The sequence below is a fragment of the Rhinolophus ferrumequinum genome, chromosome 13 (genome assembly GCF_004115265.2).
Source record: "Rhinolophus ferrumequinum isolate MPI-CBG mRhiFer1 chromosome 13, mRhiFer1_v1.p, whole genome shotgun sequence".
NCBI classification, from domain to species: domain Eukaryota; kingdom Metazoa; phylum Chordata; class Mammalia; order Chiroptera; family Rhinolophidae; genus Rhinolophus; species Rhinolophus ferrumequinum.
In genome coordinates this window covers 61,236,012-61,256,990 of record NC_046296.1, presented here as the reverse complement: position 1 = coordinate 61,256,990, position 20,979 = coordinate 61,236,012, and the positions used below count along the sequence as shown (strand labels likewise).

General features: G+C 48.4%; 1 protein-coding gene across 4 annotated transcripts in view; it reads right to left on the bottom strand.

The window, feature by feature from the left end:
• The window catches only part of CYRIA (CYFIP related Rac1 interactor A), a 98,910-nt gene that overhangs the window by 50,330 nt on the left and 27,601 nt on the right, over positions 1–20,979 (bottom strand). The window contains exons 2-3 of one of the 4 annotated variants that reach the window (XM_033125027.1): positions 7,603–7,644; positions 5,808–5,962 (exon numbers count right to left, since the gene is read on the bottom strand). The exons of 1 other annotated variant lie outside the window; for it this stretch is intronic. The gene's annotated coding sequence lies outside the window, so the exon portion shown is untranslated. Of the gene's footprint in view, positions 1–5,807; positions 5,966–7,602; positions 7,645–20,979 lie in introns of all 4 variants that reach the window. 2 more of the 4 variants (XM_033125028.1, XM_033125026.1) reach the window with 2 other exon arrangements.

Sequence of the window (20,979 nt, the reverse complement as noted above, 5' to 3'; positions counted from 1 at the left end):
CTTTACCTTATATCTGCAAAGGAAAGGCTTACTCCCCTGGGTACAGCCAGGGTTCTAGACAGAAGGAGGTAAGAGAAAGTTCATGTTGAGGCCTTTCCTTAGATGGAGACAGGATGAAATCAGGTACTGTGTCTTCTACTCAGCCAAATCCATCAAGAGGAACCAATAGATCCTCCAACGCAAGAGGCAAGAGAGCCCTGGCTCTGGTGGGGGCGACTGCTTCTCCCAGAGAGAAGGAAAGGAGGCCATGTCATGAGCTTCTTGTGTCTCTCAGAGACTCCAGCCAGAGCAAAGCACCTGCACCTTAGCTGGCTGTTGCCGAGGTGTTTAAGCTGAGCAGAATGACACAGAGTTAGGTTCAGAGAGCTCTGTGAGGAGGGAAAGTACCCAGGGCCTGGAACTGGAACCAGCTGCCTTGTTAGGTAGTGAACTCCCCGTCCCCGGAAGCATGGGAGGAGACATGTGCAGAGCAAGATGTTGCACCAGAGGAGTCTGGAGAAGACATCTAGACACATGCATCCTTGACTCCACAACAGAATGTCACTACTCTGCCCAGCTCTGCATTGTGGAGCTCTAGGTGAGGACCACGACCAAGGGAGAGTCTTCATTGCTTCTCAGTGGTTTACCAGAAGCTTCACCTATTTATAGATAAGGTGACACGGCATGTACAGTGGAAGAGAAGACAATTAGAAGAGAGCTTGAATCCTGACCACCGAGTAGCTGTGGGCCTTAGACGAGCTGCTCCATCTCGCTGAGCTTCAGTTTCCACTTCTGTAATTGGCACCAAATTCTCCCTCCTGGTGTGCCTGTGACCTTCCGGTATCATGAAGTACATAGACCTGGGCTCATCCGGGGAAGTGTGCAGGATGGCAAGGTCAATTCTAACCCATCCATTCATCTTCCAGCCAGCACGTGTGACTGGGGTTGTCGGCCCCAGGCTCTGTGCTGGGGTAAGATGTAATCTTAACATATATATACATATATATGTATGTGTGTAGACATATATATACACACGCATATATAGCATACACATATGTACAGGTACATCTGTATATATATATGCTATGTATATATACATATACTATGTGTGTGTGTATATATATATATATATACACTATGTGTGTGTGTGTGTGTATATATATATTATATAAAATATATTATTTTGTTTCCAAGGCATATTTTTCCCAAGAGGAAGGTAGGACAGAGAGAGTTTTAACAATCTCTTCCAAGTTTTCACTGTGAAGCAGCAGACCCACCCAGTTCTCTGCACAGTTGAGTCCTGCCACTACAGAGCTAAGCCACAATCTAGGCTGTTGAATCAGTGTTTTCGGATGATGGACGTGGATTCCTCCTCCTCTTCTTTCTACTTCTTTTCTTAGTCCTCCTCATCCTATTCTGCTCATTGACACCTCCACGGGGTCAGAGAAGGGATCAACTCAAATTAGTCAATTTAATTATTTTTAGTCACTGTTGGGAACAAGGTGGGAAGACGAGGGGGTGGCTCCTAATGGATTTTTAAAAAGCAGAGCTCAGGTATTATCTGTGCCTGACGATCACTCTGGCAAGTTCCCCCCCACCGCCGTCACAGAGGATTGCGTGTTGGCCCTTATTTATAGAGTGCTGTTCTGCACTGTCTCTCTCTGAGATCCCAACTCTTACTTATCCTTCAATGCCCAGCTCTTGGAACCCTTCCCCAACTCCCCTGGGCAGAGAACATGCCCCTCTCTATACCCACTTTGTTTTGCTCCTGTTGGAGCTTTTACCCTCTCTCTGCCCCTGGGACTGTTGGCTCCTCTCCCTTTGTCACAAGCTTATGAACTTTGAGGGGCTGACCATGTTTGATTTGTCTTGACGTTCCCAGGCTTAGCACAGTGTCTGGCACGTGGTAGGTACTCAGGTATTTGCTTAATGAATGCATACCTTTCTAAAGAGAACACTCTTATTTTAGTATTCAACAGAGAGACGGTTAAAAGATGGATATTACCCATTCATTTTCTGACTAACAGAAAATGTATCATGACCTGATTTCCATGATTTCTACTAGAATTGCTTGGGCTTTTGCCAGCCACTCTCTCCCCTCAGAAACCAGACTCATATTCTAACCATTTCCCAGAAATTTCTCTAGCAAGACTGCATGTGAAATGCTGTCAACATTTAACTTTCACAAGGACACTCGGTGGTGGAAAGGAACGTGGATTCATCCACTCTCGGCAGCCGTCTCTTTCAGTCCATCTGCATTAACCTACTTTACAGCAGAGGAAACTGGCCTTATAATATTACAAGGAAATGGGTATGAATAAGCACTTTAAAGAACCAGGTGTCACATACATTTAGGCCCTCTGCTTCCTCATAAAACTCCAGTCTTCTCAGGCCATCCACCGTTGCTTAAAGAACTCTTACCTGCTCTGAGTTGTCTTCAAGCTACACTCAACCCTCTTGGCCTGACATCCACGTTTCCAGCTTCTCTCTCAGATTTGCCTCACCTCACTTTGCACAGCCACAGTGGATGGCAGTGCACAAAGTTCCTCCAAAGGGCAGCCCTTGCTTCTGCTTCTCCGCTGCCTAGAAACTCCCGCCCCTACTCTCCATCTGCCAGATGACACCTCATCTCTAGGCCTGAGTGGAGACAGCATGTCCCCAGGGAGCTTCCCCGGTTCTGCTCCTCAGTGTGGGTTGGGGCCCCTCCTCTGAGCTGCTCACACTCACTCTTACACAACAACGATACATGTGTGTTGGCAGGTCACTAGCAGGTCTCCCAGGAAAACCGCAGACAGCTTGAGGGCAGGGCTGAATCCAGCTCTCATTGCCCACCGGAATCTAGCACTGGCGTGGACACACAACAAGCACTCGAATGTTTGCTGAATGAACGGATCCTCCCTCTACACTAAAGGCAAGTCTTGGCAAAGGTCTAGGTGAGTGAATTCCAGGAGAACTGGTAGAAGTGACCCATGGGAGGTACCAGTGGAAAAATCCCACGCTAGCAAATTGGTTCCACAACGACGAAATTAGAACAACTGCTCACTTTGACCGAATTTATTGATGCATCTTCCCCGAGCAGCCTTGAACCAGCGCCAGACCCTTGGACCCTAGGACGGGGCCAAGTTTCATTCATCCCCCGAGTTTCAGTACCTCGTGCCCAGTGCAGGTTTTTGAGTGGATGGCTGATACACCACCAGGCAGGAGCACCCATCCTTATTTCTGCTTAGGATGCTTTAGGGGTGGGGCCTTTGAGATGCTCGGGGAAGAGGGTAGAAGAATCTCTAGAAAAGCCAGCCAGACTATATAAACCCATGTTCTTACAGGGGCTTAGGAGGCCCTACGGATCTGGCCACTACTCTCTGCCCTCGTGTCCGTCCACTGTCCCCTCATTCCTTCTGCTCCAGTCCTCCCGGCCACTTGCAGTTCCTGAACGCCAAGCACATCTCCACCTCAGAGCTTCATTCCTTCTGGCCTCGCTCCCTTACTTTGTTCAGGTCCTGCTGAAATAATGCCAGACCTCATACCCTATTGAAGAGCATTGCCTGTTCCCCTAACGTCCTGGCTCTCTGACTCAGATATATATATACATTTTTTTTTTGCTTTATTATTATTTGTTTTTACACAACATTCAGTACTGCCTGGTAGGATGCGTGCATGTATCTTTAGTACCTGTTGACAACTCTCCGATCTTACTAGAACGCAAGCTCCACGAGAGCAGGAACTTAGTTTTGGTCCACGCTGTATCCCTAACACCAAAAAGAACACCTGCCACATGGCACATGCCCCACAGACTTTTGCTGAATGCGTGGGTGGCTGGACGAATGAATGCCCCTCAAGAGCAAACAGACGAGGAAGAAAGCCAATGCCATGGTCCTGAATGAACACGTGCTTCAAGCTAACTGTCTTGCTGAGCACCAGAGCAGAACACCTGTCCCCAAATCAGCTGATCCGAGTTGCCGGGACATTCCTCTGCGTCTTGGGACTATGCTGGTCTGAAGTGGAAAAGCCGCGGGAGGGCGTCAGTTTTCAGTGAACACCTCATGGGACAAAGGATGGAGTCAAGGTGCTGGGAGACGCGTGGGTCCTGAAGTCGGACATGACCAAGGAAACCTCCCAGATGGCTGAACTACAGAGGGCACTCTGGCCAAAGCTGAGGTGAGAGAAGGCTGCCCTTGAAGACAAGCTCTGAAATCAAAAGCGTGTTAACTGCTTCTCTCCTCTGTAACTAGCCGGGACATGCGGTGTGTGTACAGAAGGCTGGTCCCTGGATTTTAGGGCTAAGGCTCAAATGGAAGCCAGTGGGGGAATTAGAGGTATATTTAAATAGCTATAAATAAGGTTGGGCAAGGAACGACGCGAACATTTTTTAAGGTCTAACACAAGCAAGAAACTATGCTAATGCATCACCTCCTTTGCGTCTCACCACAAGCCTACAACACAGTCTTCCTTCTTATAGATGGAAAACAGAAGATCAGGAATTTAAAACAACCCAGGCAAAAACCACTCAACTAATAAATAGAGAACCGAGATTTGAAGTCAGGTCTGCCTAATTTCAGACCTCATTTCCTTCTTCTGAAGTAGGCTCTCGCTCAGGGACCACGCCGGGGGAAGAAACAGTAAGAGGAAGAAAGAAAGGGAGCACAAGGTAAACCCCTTTCCCCAGAGAATGAGAATGTGGTATGAGGAACAAGTCTGGGATAAAATGATGCTGGAACTCAGAATTGGAAAATACCTTAAATATCACCTGGTCTTACCTTCTGTACTGTGCTCCGCTTTATAAAAGGCTTTGGTTTTAGTTTTCAAGGAAATTGAAGACATCTAGATGAAAAAGGAGAGCTTCGGGAGGGTGGACAGCAGGTGACATCAGCAAGGGAAGGTCACAAGCGTGTGGCTATCCCATAATACTGGTCCCTCCTTCGTGATTCTGCATCTTGAATGTGTGGGTCTCTGGGCCAGCTTAGAGGAGATGTGCCCATATAATAGAGCCCAGAGAGCTGAACCCTCAGTAGATCTTTAGTCATCAGGAAGGGATATCAGCTCATGTCACATCGAAGTCAAATAAAGATGTTCAAACAGACGTGACCCCCTCTTTATAGATAATAAGCAAAGTGTCTATAATGGCTTGGGAGGAGGTGAGAAAAGAAGGAGGTAACAAGAGAGAACCAACGTGTTGGCAGTGAGGGAAGAGCGCGAGGGGAACAGTGACCTGCAGCTTGTGTTCCACAAGTCCTCCTGGGTGACAACTTCATGAACTGAATTCGTCTCCAAAAATGTTCTAGCGCGTGAGATGCCAGCTAGACTGCTGCACAAGACCTAAATTCCATCCCAGGTTGGCTACTTAAGCACTTCTCCCTTTGCTCATCTAAATCGAGACGGCCGGTATGGGCAGAAAGGAACCCCGATTGTGCCTAATCCGAAATCAATTCTGGAAGGAAAAGCAACCTACAACTAGAGCTGTAATATGCTCTCCTGCTGCACATAGTTCTAAGCTACTCTATTTCGTAGCCAAACAGTCAAAAGTCTCAAGACGGCAACACTTCCACTCGGAATGCACTTATGGATCCCAGGGACTGTTAACCATTTCAAAATTACAGTGACCTTGAAATGCATGTCAATTATTAATTATGTCCTTGTTTATTTGGTTTTTTTTTCTTTTACATGTATGTGGTATTAGGAGGCACGGCTTCCAATCAAAGATGACAAATCTAGTGAAATGACCGTCCTTAATCCTTTCAAGTGTCTTATAAGCATGCATATGACATACTCCCCACCCTAAAAATGTGGGTATCACTGTGCTTCTGCTATTGCCTAAGTCACTTGTTTCTTACCTGGAGATACCGCTTCTGATTCAGGTTCACCAAGCCAGGCTATGATGGAACGAACCCACTGAGCAGCTGTCACGCCAAGACAAGTCTGGCTCCCCAAATCAGGGCTGTGGCCCCCTTGAGTCCTGTGGTTTCTCTGTCCTTAAGTGAATGACAATCTGCTAAAAGGGAAAGCAAGTCGTATCACAGTGAGAGGCCATTTCCTGTTCTCCTTTAGTAATGATACATTTTTGTAAGGAAAGTAAAGAGAGTTCCAGAATCATAGATAACCAGGGCTGGAAGAAATCAATGAGATAACCCTGTCTAATGCTTTCATTTTGTAGTTGAGAAAAAATGAGGCTCGTGTAAGGATCTGACAAGTTGGGAGGAGAATCCAGATGAGAATGAGTCTCTGACTCTCTGGCCTTTGGAATTTTTTTAAAAAGCAGCCCCATGGTCAGACTGACTCCTCAAACAACTGGTTATTGACGCTGAATGGGAAGTTTTGCTTTGTGTTTTAACAGATTTTCAAAAAGGGAGGTGGCACTTTTTCCAGATGGCTGTTTCTGTCGTTTTTGCAGTTTTAACCGCTGGGAGCTAAACCAGTAAAACAGTCTACCTCATGGACTGTGGTTGGGATGGTTCTCCCTGTTTCCCCTCAGAAAAATATTGTTGTGGAACAAACAGCGTGACCCAGGAGCACGGCGGTGGGTGGGCTTTGTTTTTCCGTAATAGGCACGTGCGCACCCAGCCAGTACATCTGTCGGTCTCCCTCTGTCTCTTCCTTTCTCTCTCCATGTTTCAGGAAAACACAGTAACAGACATGGGACTCTCCTCCCATGGGTATCATTTATTATGTGATTCTTCTGGCTATCGTACATTTGAACAGCCATTCCTCTGCGCAGACCACCAAAACCAAAGAAGGGATCTTGCATTTATTCAGCAAATAGTATCTGCCAGCCATCCCATGTGACTCTTATAGATATATTTTCCTAATTTGTCCTCAGAAACTGTGAGGTACCACTAACTTCATTTTACCAAAGGGTTAGGGAACTGAGCTTCAGAGAGCTTGAATGATCTGCAGAGTCATAAAGAGAATACAGAGCAGAATCATTCACAAACTCACACATATGACTCCCAAATCTGTTTGTCCATCCACCCTGGACTATAGTTATTAAGCCAAAACACTAAGAGTTTTGCATTGTTTTAGCTTGAATGCAGGAGAAAGTTCTTTGGAAGATGTAAATTGTTGTAAGGATATGAAGGGTTATTCTTATTAGATGCTCTTTCAGACGGGGGCGGGGTGTAAAGGCCAGGCTTCCTGCCGTGCTCCCAGCTGGGGCTCACATGCCCCAGAAAGCCAGGCTAGCTCTGGCTCCAGTTCTCAGCAGCCGTGAGGGCCAGTCACTCAGGAAATCATGATTATCAATGCTCCACGCTTTGTTCCTGTTCTCAGACAACAAGGGACATGGCTGGAGAGATGTGGTGGGGGTGGAGAAAGAGGAAGAAAAAACAGGAAGTGAAGGGGGGGAGGGAAGGAAATGATAGAGAAAACACAGCAACTTTGAAAAGTCCTTGGCGTGACTGAGAAAGTGATTTCTGAGCCGACATTTGTGGGGCTAGCCTTGGATTTGGGGAAAGCATGTCATGGTGGCAGCTGGGAGAGACTCAGGATTGGTGCCCAGACATTCCCACCCCAGAGCACAACCCGAAGTAAGGGTGCCCTGACACAGGGGCTGCTTCCCACGGGCACTGAGTGTAGACGCTGAGCAAGGCGAATTTCCAAAGCAGAACCCTGTGGGAAGACCACATCTCTCACCTCTGGGCTGTGGCTGAGAGGCCAGGTGCGCCGCAAAAGAACCTGCAAAGAAGAGACTCTGTTGAAGTGATTGAGTATCAGAGGGTGCCATCCCATCCCCTGTTTTCCTTTTCAAACACTCTCAAAATTATAACCCATTTTCATGTATGTGATTGGGAATTGATTCACCCAACTGAGCTCAGCTTTGTTCTACCACGAAACTAAGAACGTCGGGCAAGTAGAATGGTGAGTCTCCTTCGACCATGACTCTGAGGGACTTCCAGAATCCTTTCCTATCCATCTCGTCCAGTCTACTTGTTTATAGACAAGTTCCCTAACTCCCAACGGCCATCATTAAGGATGGCCATCACCTGGTAAGTTGAACAACCACACAGACAACCCCAGTAAGAACCTAGTCATACTTTAACGTTAATAGCAAGCATACTTTACAGCCTCCTGATGGGGACCAGGCGAGTGCAGGGTATACACAGCCCTCTAACAGGCAAGCACCCAGATACCGGTCCCACCCATTCCAGGGGTTCCCTAAACTGGTTGTGTATTTGGAGAAACTAACAAAAAAGTGCAATCCCCATCTGGAGCAGGGGCCAAAGCTTCTGGTGAGTTTTGATGTCACCAGCCTGGCAAGGGTTGCTGGACTTGCATTTGTATAACTTGGATCCTAACTCAGCCCTCAGGATATCCCACTTCCTCCCATCGTATAGATTCCATCACAGAGGACCTACCAGGGAGGACCTGGCCCTGATTTTGTAAATTATTTCCCCACCATCTAAACAAACATAGAGTGACAAAAAGTAAGCACGTCTTTGAGAGGAGTTCAAGTTTTCTGACCGATGGCTAGTAGTTTCCTGTTTGAGTCACCCACAGGCCAGATGTCCATCAGAGAGAACTGAGATCAAGCAGGGAAAGACACTTACAACTCCCTTCTCGGGCCCCCCCAAGCAGCACAACCTCACAGCCCATCAATATTCATTTGCTTCCATCGCCAGCAGCTGTGGACGGCCAGAGATGTTGTCACGGTCCCTCTGCTGCACGGAGGGGACTGACACCACCTGAGACCATCAGAACTCCGCACTTCTAGAGCACCTGGCAGCCAGCGAAACGTTTTTCAATATCTTGTCTTCTTCAGTCATTTTAAATGGGGCACAAAGCAGAGGGGTAATTGTTCCAATATATAAAGGGAGGGGGGCTGAAATCCAGAGACATGAAATGACTTATCCAGGGTCGCACAACAGAATTGGGATGAGAATAGGCATCTCTTCATACCTAGTCTACTGACCTGTGACCTTTCCACTACATTGTGGGCCTCTACCCCCACCCCATTTAGTGGAGGGGCTGAGGAATAGCTTAGAACCGAGCTGCGTGTCTTCCACGTTTGAAGGTTCTGGAAGTCGGAGGGCAGGGCAGGGGCAAACTGAAGAGAAGGCAAAATAGATGGTGAGAGAACTAAAGGGCTTGGACGAGCACATTCCCCACCTCCAGCTGAGCAGGTAGGAAACCTACAGCCCGCGGTGGACCGTGCTCGTTCCAAGTCTCAGGAAAGCAGCAGCACAGCCAGACTCTGAGTCTGGAAACCTCCGCGTGGCCGCTTTCCCTCAGCACCAAGCGTACAGGCCAACATGAAGAAACACAAATGAGCAGGTTTTTAGATAACAAGATAGCTACCATTTGTCATGTACCTACAGTGTGTCAGGCGTTGTTCTCTCCCCCTTTTACAGAGGAGGAAACTGAGGCACTCATCCAGGGGATTCAGCTTTTGAGTGGCAGAGTCAAGATTAGAATGCAGGCCAATATGCAATTCTCCCTCTCCAGGTAGTTACATTAAAATGAAAAAGAAAGGCTGAGGCACGCAGAAAGGCACATCAGTGGAAAGAAACAGGGAATCAAATATGAACACTAGGAACGGACGACCCCTGCGTTCAGACGACCGAGGAAGAGAGGCACCTCTCCGGGGGGAATACTGAGAGGTGCTGTGCAGGCAGGACCAGGGATTCGGTCCCCAGTCCTCTTTGGGTGGTGGCCCCCCAGAGGCAGTCAGCACCCGTAAATGACGCCCTGGCCTTGGTGTTTACACAGCAGCACTCTTAGGAGGAGGAAGTAGGTTAGGCCAGGGAGGGGCCAGAGGGAGGGCCAGAGACGGCAGTCATCAGGGATGATGTCTCAGGAGTTCAGTTCCCATGTCAGTGGGGGAGGGACTCACTGGGCAGGAGGGCAAGCGAGATGCTGCCTGAAGTGCCCACCGTGAACACTGCACACACTCCCGGGGACAGTGGGCTCTGGTTTCGGCCTCCCAAAGACCTGGGAGCAGGGATCACCCCTCACCATTTTAGAGATGGAGAGATTAAACCCCCAATAGCACTGAATAGTAACTGAATAGGAAGAGGAATAATAATGATAATAATGGCAGGCGCCATTTGTTGGCAGCCGGTTAGGTGTCGGGAAATAAGCTAGATGCTTTCCCGAGGCTATTTAGTAATTACACTGACTCTGTGAGGGCTCTATGATTATTTCTAATTTATAGTTGAGATTCACTAAGTAATTGCCTAAAAGTCAAAAAGCTAGTTGGCCCAGAGAAAGGACCTGAAGCATGGCCTGTGTGACATTTTGTCTCACGATTTCACCCACCGTAAGCCACACGTGCTGTGAAATGGTGACTTGTGACGGTGCAATGCTGATAACCCACAGCCAACTTCTGAGCTGCAAAGCACACAGGCACAGGTTTTTACTTAACTATGTGATCCACATTGTATCTATGCCAAGTGCACGTACACGGTCACATACAACTCGGGTGACCATGTGATTTATCATCCCAACCTGGATGCTTCTGAGAATGAAAAGGGGGACCATTCACGTCACCGGAAAAACAGGCATAAACCAGGACTGTCCAAGACACACGGGATATATGGTCATCCTAATATAATCCATAGTCCTGTGGGGCCAGTCATTTTTCTGTCCAGTTGTCTCCTAGACAATCCTCTGCTTTCTAATCCACGTAAATATCCTTGGCAATGATTCACTCTTCCTTTGCTCATCAGAATGTCTTCTAAATCTACTGGGCTCGTAAGCCTTATATATAAAACAACCTGGTTATAAAGCAGTCCTGTTATGATCTGAGAAGCAAGGGTGTGACTACCTTTAGCAATGTATGTTTAAAGGACTGCTGGGTTCCCTGTGCCCTGGCACCCAGAACCTGAATGCACAGCTGTTCCGATAACCAGCCAGCCCCCCACCTGTGAGGGCTCAGTGGCTCTCCTAGGGCCACCTGAGGCAGCCGGATGGGCAACCAGTGTGGGAAGCAGCTGCTGCCCAGACCTCCTGGAGACACTGGCGGCCACTGACAAGACACAGACCCTGTTTCCTCAGAGGGCAGCGTTTTGCCGGAACAGGCCTGGCCTTTCTTCACTGCCAGCAGGCACTGACCCTGCCCAGAGATGCAGAGCTGGGCTTGTTTGGCCAAAGATCTCCCCTTTCACCCCACTTGCCTGGGGAGGACGCACACAGCACTTAAAGCCTTTTGTTTTACCCTTTCCCAAAGAATCTGCTGTTCTTTTGAAACCAGGAAATCAGTCTTGAATCAAACTCACACAGGTAAAGTAAAATGCTAATGAAAAAGAAACAGGCCTTAGTCCATCCGCTTTGGCATTTATTTAATCACGGAGAATCACAGGGCTTCTAGTTCAGTGACTGACAGCTCTAGAGGAGCTCACTGGTCGGAGGAGCCCCACAGATGCTGAAGGGGCTCGGTGGCAGGCTCTGGGGCCCCCTCCTGCAGTAACACAGCCAGGCTTTCCATCTGTTTTGTGTAGGGGCTTCTGCCAGTGATGGTATTTGGCAAATGGGCAAAATCCTTTGATCAAATTAGGTCACATTCAGAGGTTGTGGGGGGCTAGGGCATAGACTCATCCTTTGGGGGGGGCACCATTCAACCCACTACTGCCATTATTATCACTAATGTTCTTCAGGGACACCTACCTGAGTTCTACAGAAAGTGGGGACTTGTTTAATGGCACTCAGCCAGTAGGGAAGGTGGAGAAGCCAGGACTAGAACACGGTTCTCCAGGTTTCTTCCATCTCAGCATGTGGCTCTCGTGCTGGGGACCCACGGTAGGAAGCCAGACGTGAGCGCAGCCTAGAGACCTGACGGTGACCGACCAGAGTGGCCTGGGCTCAGGCAATCCGAGACTGTCAGAGGGCAGGGAGTGGATGACCACGATGGCACAGACTCACTCTTCCTCACTGTGCAGTAGGCTGCACGTCACGTGACTATTTCCCTCAGCCCTCATAGCAATCCTGCTGAAACGGTGGTACTCCCAGTAGCACGTCTTACAGATGAGGAACTGTACAGTGACGCAGAGGCCGAGTGCCCAGCCCACGGTTAATAGCAAGTTCGTAGGGAAGCACATGTTTGAACACAAGCTCGATCTCTGCTGAACTCCAAGTTCAATGGAGAAGCCAGCCCCTCACACACAGATGGGGGATCGGTCACGAGCTGCGAGGGCCGTGGCCAGTGGCCAGTGGCAGCAGAACCAGAAGAGCCCAGATCTCTACCCCCGAGTTCATATTTGCTCAATTTCCCAGGGTTGTGGTTTACCATCTGTCCTGATGTTTTTCCCACCTAACAGCCATTACGGTAAGTGCCCCTATATCAATGGCAGGAGGACACCAGTCAAACTGGCTGATGACTTCAGAAAACTCCACCTAGGTTTTCAACTGAACAAAAGTGCCAGGTGGATCCCCTGTCTTTAAGACAGTATTTCATAGTGTTTGTTACATCAGGTCCTTCTCGGGGGTGGGGAGGAGGAGACAGTGTAGGAACCTCGTCTTTCTGACAACCCCAAGCATCAGTACAATGAAATCTCAGACAACCTGGGCATTTTCATGTTCCCTCCTCACTTCTCAGGGCCGCAGGTTGCCTTACCAACTTAACAGGTTTGAGGCATCAGCAGCTGACACCGCCTGTCTCCATTAGGCAGGCAGCAATATGACAGAGATTAAGATGTACAAATTGCCAGTTATAATAATAGTCATGGGGATGTAAAGTACAGCATAGGGAATAGAGTCAATAATATTGTAATAAGTACATAGGGTATCCGGTGGGTACTAGACTTACGGGGGTGATCACTGCGTAAGGTAGGTAAATGTTTAACCATTATGCTGTATACCCGAAGCTCATGTAATACTGTATGCTAACTGTAATCGAAAAATTTTAAAAATGCTTTTTAACAAGATAGAAACAAACACAGTGCAGGCTGCAGTGGCCGTGAGCTCGGAGTACACTTTGATGTAGCACGAACCCTTCATAGGGGGGCAAAGAAACCTGGATCTACCTCCAACTTGGCCTTGGCTGGGCCGGGTGACCTGCGGATCCTCACTTCTCCCTGATCTTCAGCTGCAAAGTCTGCCACATGCAGATCTTACAATGATATGCACCAGCAGCTTCTTTGCACCACCCAGAAGATTCGGTGAGCTTTCTCTTCTAAAGCACCATAGCTATCGATGTTCACGTTTTATCTTTGCCTTTGAATGGAAAGTTCCTTGAGAGGAGGGGCGTGTCTTATTTTTCTTTACGGGCTGATTGTAACCAGCCCCGAGCCTTACACAGATGACCAGTGTTGAGGGTTGAATTTGTACAGTTTGGCTTCCTTGAGGACAGTGAACAGCTCAATGTGGCTGGAGGGGGAGGAAAGAGGTGGCAGGAACACAGTAGTAAAAGAGGCCGGTGTCAGGCTGTGGATGACTTTCCGTGCCCTGACGCTGCCTGATGTCCAACAGTAAGCTCGTGTAGCAAATGCCTTTGAAGTAAGAGTGGGAAGATGGAGCTGCAGAAAGAGCCTGGGGTCTCAAGCCCCACAGGTGTGAATTGTAACTTCTTTGAGCCTTGGCTATCCCCTCTCTAGTATGGGAACAATGGCTCCATTTCAGGAATCCTTAGGGTTACCCAACATTAAAAGTGGCCAGTGCAGTAGTTGGCACCTATTTGAACTTCAGCAAATACGACTGCCCCTAAATAAGTGGGGCAGAACTGACCTGGAATGTCAGTTAAATAACTGTTCTGGAAGTGCAACGCTAGGGCTGCCTAGGGGTCATTAACTAAGAAATGGTGCCGTGGACAGATCACACTGAGTACAAGCTGAGAGCCAATGGCTGGATTATTTGTTGCCCACGTTGCCAGGGATTCGGGTGTGCTCCAGCATATCTATGAACGCCTGCAGCACCCATCTCCCCAAAACGACATAGGTCTCCCATGGCAAACACCACCAGAGTGCCACAAACCACCCGTGGGCTCCCCAGCAGCCCCCGGCCACAAGTGACATCAACAAACATCCCCTCTTGGGTGGCTTATGTCGGGTGTTCTAGAGAAACCCCACTTACACCCTGAGGCCAGATAGAAGGCAGAGCGCTGTGGGTCGAGAAGCCGACAACCTGGACTCCCATTTCTGCTTTGACCTTAAATTTCTCTAAGATCGGGCAAGCACTCACTGCCATCTGGATAACGAAGCGGACTTTGAGACTTGGGACCCTCAATGTCTAGAAGAGTCCTTCAAGGAAGTGTTTTTGTATGAACTTCACCTGTGATATACGCTGCCATTTGTGAAAGTAATTTGCTTTCACAAAGGCTTCTGCTAAAAATCCCATGAAAAGGGAGCATCTCTTGCAGAATACCCCAATCCAAATCCAACAGGAATACGCTGAAGTCCACGAATCCCTGGTTTCTAGCGCTCACCCCATCAATTCTTGCCTGTGGAACCTTGGCTGAGTTGCTGTACCCCTTTGAGCCTCAGTTTTCCCACGTGAGCGTCAGAGGTAATAGTATGTAGCCCATACCATTTCCCAGCAAGCATGCTTTGTAACACGTCACAGAAAGTGCAAATCCCGTCTCACTCAGACAGTACAAGGTTAGCCATCCCTCCGCTCTGTGGATAGAGCCAGACACACTGCCACAAAGCAGGTGCAGGAGAAAACGGGGAATTTCTATCATTCTTAGTAAGGGACAGAGTCTTAGTAAGGGACAGGAGGAAGAATGATTGAGAAGGTACCTGCGACAGCTGGCAGCCGGCTTATCTATACTGCCGAGGACGTCACCCCAGCCTAGGCAGACAAACACTGGAGATTGCCTGGAGACAATAGCACAGCTGCTCCCATTCGTGGGTCCCTGCTGCAAGGCAAATCAGGCGTCATGGTCAACATTCAGGGCTGCACTCATCCTCAGGACTCCAGGGGATCCTGCCTTCCCCACCAGCACAGGGTTGCAGGGGGTGAATCACACACCCTCTCACCAGGGTCCCAGCACCCTACACCTCACCATGAGAAAAAGAGAGGTGGGAGCTGTGAACAGGAAAATGCCATGGATAAGATTCCCACAGAAACCGACTATAGGAAATGCACTTTCCTTTGAGAACCACCACCTTGTAACAAAGTCCATGTTCCTAAGCCTGGCTTTCAAGTCCCTCCATGAATGGGTCCATACGCATTGAGAACCATCCTTTATATAAATTCTCCATTTAAGCCCAGTGTGCTTTACTGCAGCTTCCCGTTTTCTTTCCCAGTTGTGCAGCCCAGACGGACAACTCCATGCCGTCTACCATCCGCCAAGGCCAGTAGCAGCCTCATCTTCTCCATGAAGTCTTACTACCCTGATACTTCTCTGATACTACCCTGATACCCCAGTCCACACTGGCGTCTCCCTTCTCTGAACTCTCACAGCACCTTCTAGCTGAGCCACCCAGCATTTAGCACCCACGAGTCACCTCATCGCTTTTTGACTGGACTGTGGCACCAACCTCCTAACGGGGTTTCACCCTGCCTGGACTCTGGCCCGGAGCGCTGCAGAAGGAGCTTTCTATAGCACACATCCGATGATGTGTCTTTTCCGCTTAAAGCCCTTCAAATACTTCCCACTGGCTCCAGGATCAAATCCAAATGCTCCCGCCCCTCCTCCGGGGTTTCACACATTCCAGCCACACCAACGACTCCCCCAGGTTATGTAATGAGGTGGCACAAGAAACCAAAGGTGGGACAAGAAACCCGGCCACGTGATAACCAGGGACGGGTTCTTCCCACAGTCCCAGACCACCCCCACCCCGGGTCTAATGCTGGACTACAGAGAAGATGGTTAGGAGCATATGGACTGAACCATGGCCAAGGTATAAAACACAAGATCCGCTAAGTCCTTAGGCTTGATAAGTCCAGTCAATCTACCAAACGATCAGCTGTGAGAGTAGGTTTCTGAAGACATCAAATAGTGCCTTTGCTCTTTGCATCAACAGTGCGATGGAGGGGGAGGTATTGTCTCTCCTTGCACATGTGGAGGCTGAGACTTACAGAAGTCACAGCTCTTATCTGGACTAAAACTCCAGCCAAGCCCCTTCTCCTCTGCTCGCTCTAGCATGGTATATCCAACAACCTGCTGGTCCTCACTACCTTGTACCTACAAGCACTGCACACTCAACGTAACTGATGTAGGCAACAGCCCTTAGTTCCTGCACTGCCCGGAGGAGGTTCACTCTATCCAGGATCTCCTACTGATGAGCTCCCTATGGATTTGGCCCTAAGACCACAGCTGTCCTCCTGCGCCTGCAACCCCTTCGATGGAAAGATTATGAAAAGAAATGTGCATTTCACAGCAGAGGGAGGGAGGAAATTCTACTCTCACGGTGCTATACTTATCCCAGCAGATGACCAAAGCCCCTTACTAGGATCATGCTTCCCCATCACACACCACAGTACTAAGTGTGCGTGTGTGTTTATGAGGGAAGGAGGAGGGGTGGAGGAACAAATCCAGAGGGAGCAAGACGAATATTTGAGCACAGCACACGTGGATCCAGTGGCATCCTGAGGCCACCTGACACGGGCTCACCAGAGCCAATGATACATAAGTCTTCCCAACCCCACGTTCAGTAAGGTCTTGTAAGCAGAAACCAGCCATGGTGGGAGTATGTACACCATGACGTTGGCAAACATCTTAATCAGGTGTGTTGTGGTTTTGGTTTTCCCAGAGAATCAGTTATTAAACATTTCCCGGCATACCACTAAATGGATCCATGAGGACGCTGGGTTGGGAAGACAGGAGATTTCAATTGTAGCTATAGCTCTGCTCCCAACTCAGTGTGATGGGCAAGTGTCTGCCCTTCCTGGCCCTCAGTTGCCTTAATGGTAAAAGAGGAGCAAAAATCCTTGCTTTCCTCACACATAACTACATAAACTAAGACACTGGCTAGAAGGGCATTTTGGTAAATGTAATATTATGAGGACATATTTGGCAATGTCTACAAACATGTTTGGTTGTCACAGCTGAAGTGTGTGGTGCTACTGACATCCAGGGATACTGTAAACATCCTACAAGGTTGAAAAGAGTCCCCACAACAAAGATTTATTTTGCCCAAGATGTCAGTAGTGCTGAATTGTGAAACCCTGATCTAAAGACATTCAAACAGTGGCAGATTCAAGTTTCCTGAACACATGGGCATCCAGGATGAATACAAAGGAAACTGGGTCAGTTCACAGGAACCCTGGGGTCCAATGGTGCAGAACATTGTAAGGTTTGCTACAGGGTGACAATGCAAGAATAAGCCACGGCTCTTGCCCTAACATGGTGCCAGGCACACAGTATGTGCTCAGTAATGGTTTATGAGAATAGCAGATGGGTGCAGCTGAAACCATACTGCACTCTGTCTCGCAAGCCCATGTACAGTGTGTCAGCCCCTCACGCACACACAGTGACCCTAGGTAGAAGAATCTGACAAGTGCGATTTCACCTCCTCTGGGAGGGTAACAGGAAGAAACGGTGTGACATTCCAGCCCTGGAGACTTGGGTTAGACAAATAATCACCAGCCTGGTGATCACAGCAGTGGTGGTCAGAGGAGCAGTTTTATTTAAGTCACTTTCTAATATGAGTTGAAACATCTTGAAAGGTGAGGTTTTCAAACCCTCCTCTGGGGAGGCAATTGTTAAAAACACACAGCAGGCAGCCCTGCTTCCAACACATTCAGAAACCACTTTTTGTGTAGACAATCCTTTCATCCTTGTACCACTCGGGACTGAAAATACATTTAGCACAAACCACCCGAAGTGGAAACAGCACTGGGTGAGAAATAGTCCAGGCGTTGTTGACAACCAGGGGGAACCGTACCAAAATCGAATGCGGCTGGCACAACTCACAAGGGAAGATGCAGTGACATGTGACACGCCACTGGCCCAAGGACAGTCAGCGGGGCTGTGAGGGACATGTAACCACAGCCCTCCCGGAAGTCCCCTTGCGAGCCTCACAATTCCCTATCCTCACACGGGGAGCGGCAGCTGATTTCTCAAGGAGTGGCTTACAGGACAGAGGACCTCCCTTGGTGTCTCCCTGAAGATCTGAATCTTCCCACAAACCATCTGACTTGCAAAGCCCTCTAATGAAAAGCCCCAGGGCTCAACGGTAATTCTACATGGGGCGGGACCCGGGGGCTTCTCAGCCACCAGAACTGGCAGCAGAAAAATAAGGATCATTTTGCCCTTCCTGGTCTATGAATGACAACTCACTCAACTATAAATTAGACTCACAGAATGCCAGAGCTAGGAGCCACCTGAGCCACTGGCTGCCTGCCCCCTTCACTTATGGATGAGGCCGTGGCCCCGGGGAGGAGATGGACGGCCCCAGGCCTGCCCAGCGTTTCTTAGCGACTCTCGGTCCAATGCCGACGTTGAGTGCTCAGAGAATGTTTTTGTTCAGGTTTCTCACCTCTCAACTACAGGGCTTACGTGGAGCTCGGGCACAAGCTGGTTCCTATCCAGGTAGGACCTGGAGCCACAGACTGAAGTCGACAGCTTCAGGGAAATGAATTTCAGCACAACCGCTTTGTGAGAACCGGCTCTATCCTGGGCTGAGCTCGGCCCCTTCCTTCCCTCACCTCTCATTCTGTCCTCACATCCATGGCCCCACAACATGGGTCTTATTGTGCCCGTAAAGGAGAGAAGGGAGCCCCTGCTAAGAGAAGTAAAGAAATGTGCTCCAGGCCACCCAGCTAATGAATTTCTTTGATTCTGACGCTTGTGCCTTAGATAAATTCTTTTCTTTTTAAATTTAAAGTTGTACAATCTAAAGCAACAATATGATAACTTCATAATGGCAAAATGATTTCACTGTATTATCAATAATTTCCTGATTTATTGGATTGAAAGCTTGACCTTGTTCATACCAATAATGGCCAATATTCCTGAATATCCTTTATGTGCGAAATACTTCACAAAATAATTCCTCATTACTAAAAACTAGCTGCATATAACATCTTCCTCTCGCATTTTACTGATGCTGACACAAAGACGCAGTGTTTAGATGAATTTCCTGAGATTACACAGCCTATCATTGGCAGAAGTGGCATTCTCACGTAGGTCTGTCTGACTCTGAACTTTGTGTTCCTTCAACCCTAATGACCTGCTTCTTCCCCAGTGACTGAGCTGACTCAGTGCTAGATCAGATCCCACACATGTGGGGGGCCCACCTCCTTCTTAAATGTGTCAGCTGGGCACAGTACCGCGGAGGGGATAAATGGGGCCGTGGCTGAGGGCTCGTCTTGGATTCTGAATGCAGCCACACATCTGAATGGCACACAGGACAGTCGCCAAAGTCTACCTGGTGGGGTGAGTCTTTGCTTAGGGTGCATCCAGAGGGACAGCATAGGGAGGAAGAGTCCACCAAAGCCCAAGCCTACAGCCTATCACCAGCTTCCTGCGTTCCTCCCACTCTGCGGATGAAGATTCTGAGAACCAAGCACCTCACTTGTGTTTGCCAGTAGCTCATGAGCTACCAGAACAAACGAATCCATAAAACAACAATTAAAATACAGATGTTCCCGGACTTACGAAGGGGTCGCATCCTGATAAACCCATCGTCACTTGCAAATATAAGTCAAAAATGCATTTACCCCACCTAACCTACCAAATATCATAGCTTAGCCTGGCCTACCTTAAATGTGTTCAGAACACTGACATTAGCCTGTTGGTGGGCAAAATCATCTAACACAAAGCCTAGTTTATAATAAAGTGCTGAGTACCTGATGTAATTTATTACGTGTACCGCTTCTGCACCACCTTCAAGTTGAAAAATGCTAAGTCGAGCCATCGTAAGTCAGGAGCTGCCACATGTAGTAGGCAGTGGCTGTGATGGGAGGCACCGGCTGGTGTGCAAGCACAGTGACGGGCAGCTAACCTCACCCACCTGGAGGGAAGCTGGTCCTAAGGCTTCATGGAAAGGACAAGGCCTGAGCTGATGTGGAATCTGCACAGGACCTAGCTGAGCAAAGGGGACCTGAGAATGAGAGTGGGAAGGAGGGTGCTGAGAAGACTACTTTGTGCAGCCATAGGTGTTGCATTTGGAAAGGCCCCTCCCTAGCCAGTGCTCTGCCCCGGGACCGCCTTGTCCTGGGGCCCTGTGTTCTGGGTTAGCTTTCTGATCCATGCAACAGCAGTAAGGAGGCCAAAAAACCAATCACCAAAACCCCACCTTTCCTATTTATCTAGTTAATGGTTCCAAATTCAGATAAAAGAACTATTTTCGCAAAGCCTTTCTTGAATCCTAGTGAATACGTAGGTGGATAAAGCAGATCTGATATTCAGATGACACAACAAGGTCTTTGCCGTGGAGGACGGGCACCAGAATGGCCGGTTAATCTGTTTCCTCTCTCAGTCAGCCTGGCTCTGTGGATGTCCGACTCCTGCTGAAATCAGGCAAGACAAAGCTTCCCAAGCAGACTGCTGTCCTCCGAAGTACCTGGACTGCAGGCCAGTGTGGGGGATAAAAGCTTCCTTCAGAGGGACAGTTTCCAACCATTGCACAAGTGCCTTTATTAGCATAATGCCTCCCCCTGCATTTTGCAAAACACTTTCCTTTTCCATCTCAGGAAGAATGCAGACACAGAAATTGCTGCCACTGGGGGGGAAATTGTAAAATTTAAACCATGAGGCATTTGTTCAAGACTCCTGGGTAATGATGTCTCTTGATATATAATTCATGATAGCCTTAAAGATTGGCCTACTTCTGACACAGAGATCATATATTTTGGACACATCGGGGAGGGGAAGGGAGAAAATCACTTTTAAATGGATCTTCTGTATTTGCCATTTGAGGACAGCAGACAATATTCTGGACCACTTCTTTCTACCATAAGCGTTCCCTTAAAGAGCTTTTTAAAAATATTTTTCTCTCTTAAATTGAAGACACCCAGTTTCAGTTTTATCTTCTGTGACACTAGATAAAGGATGAGGCTGAATCCATCTGTTAGCACATACAGGCTGCAAACTGTGTGAAAGCAGGAACACACACACACACGCACACACACGCACTCCTTGCAAAAAGGGGGAAAAAAATCCACACAAAAAATTTATCATCAGCAACCCTA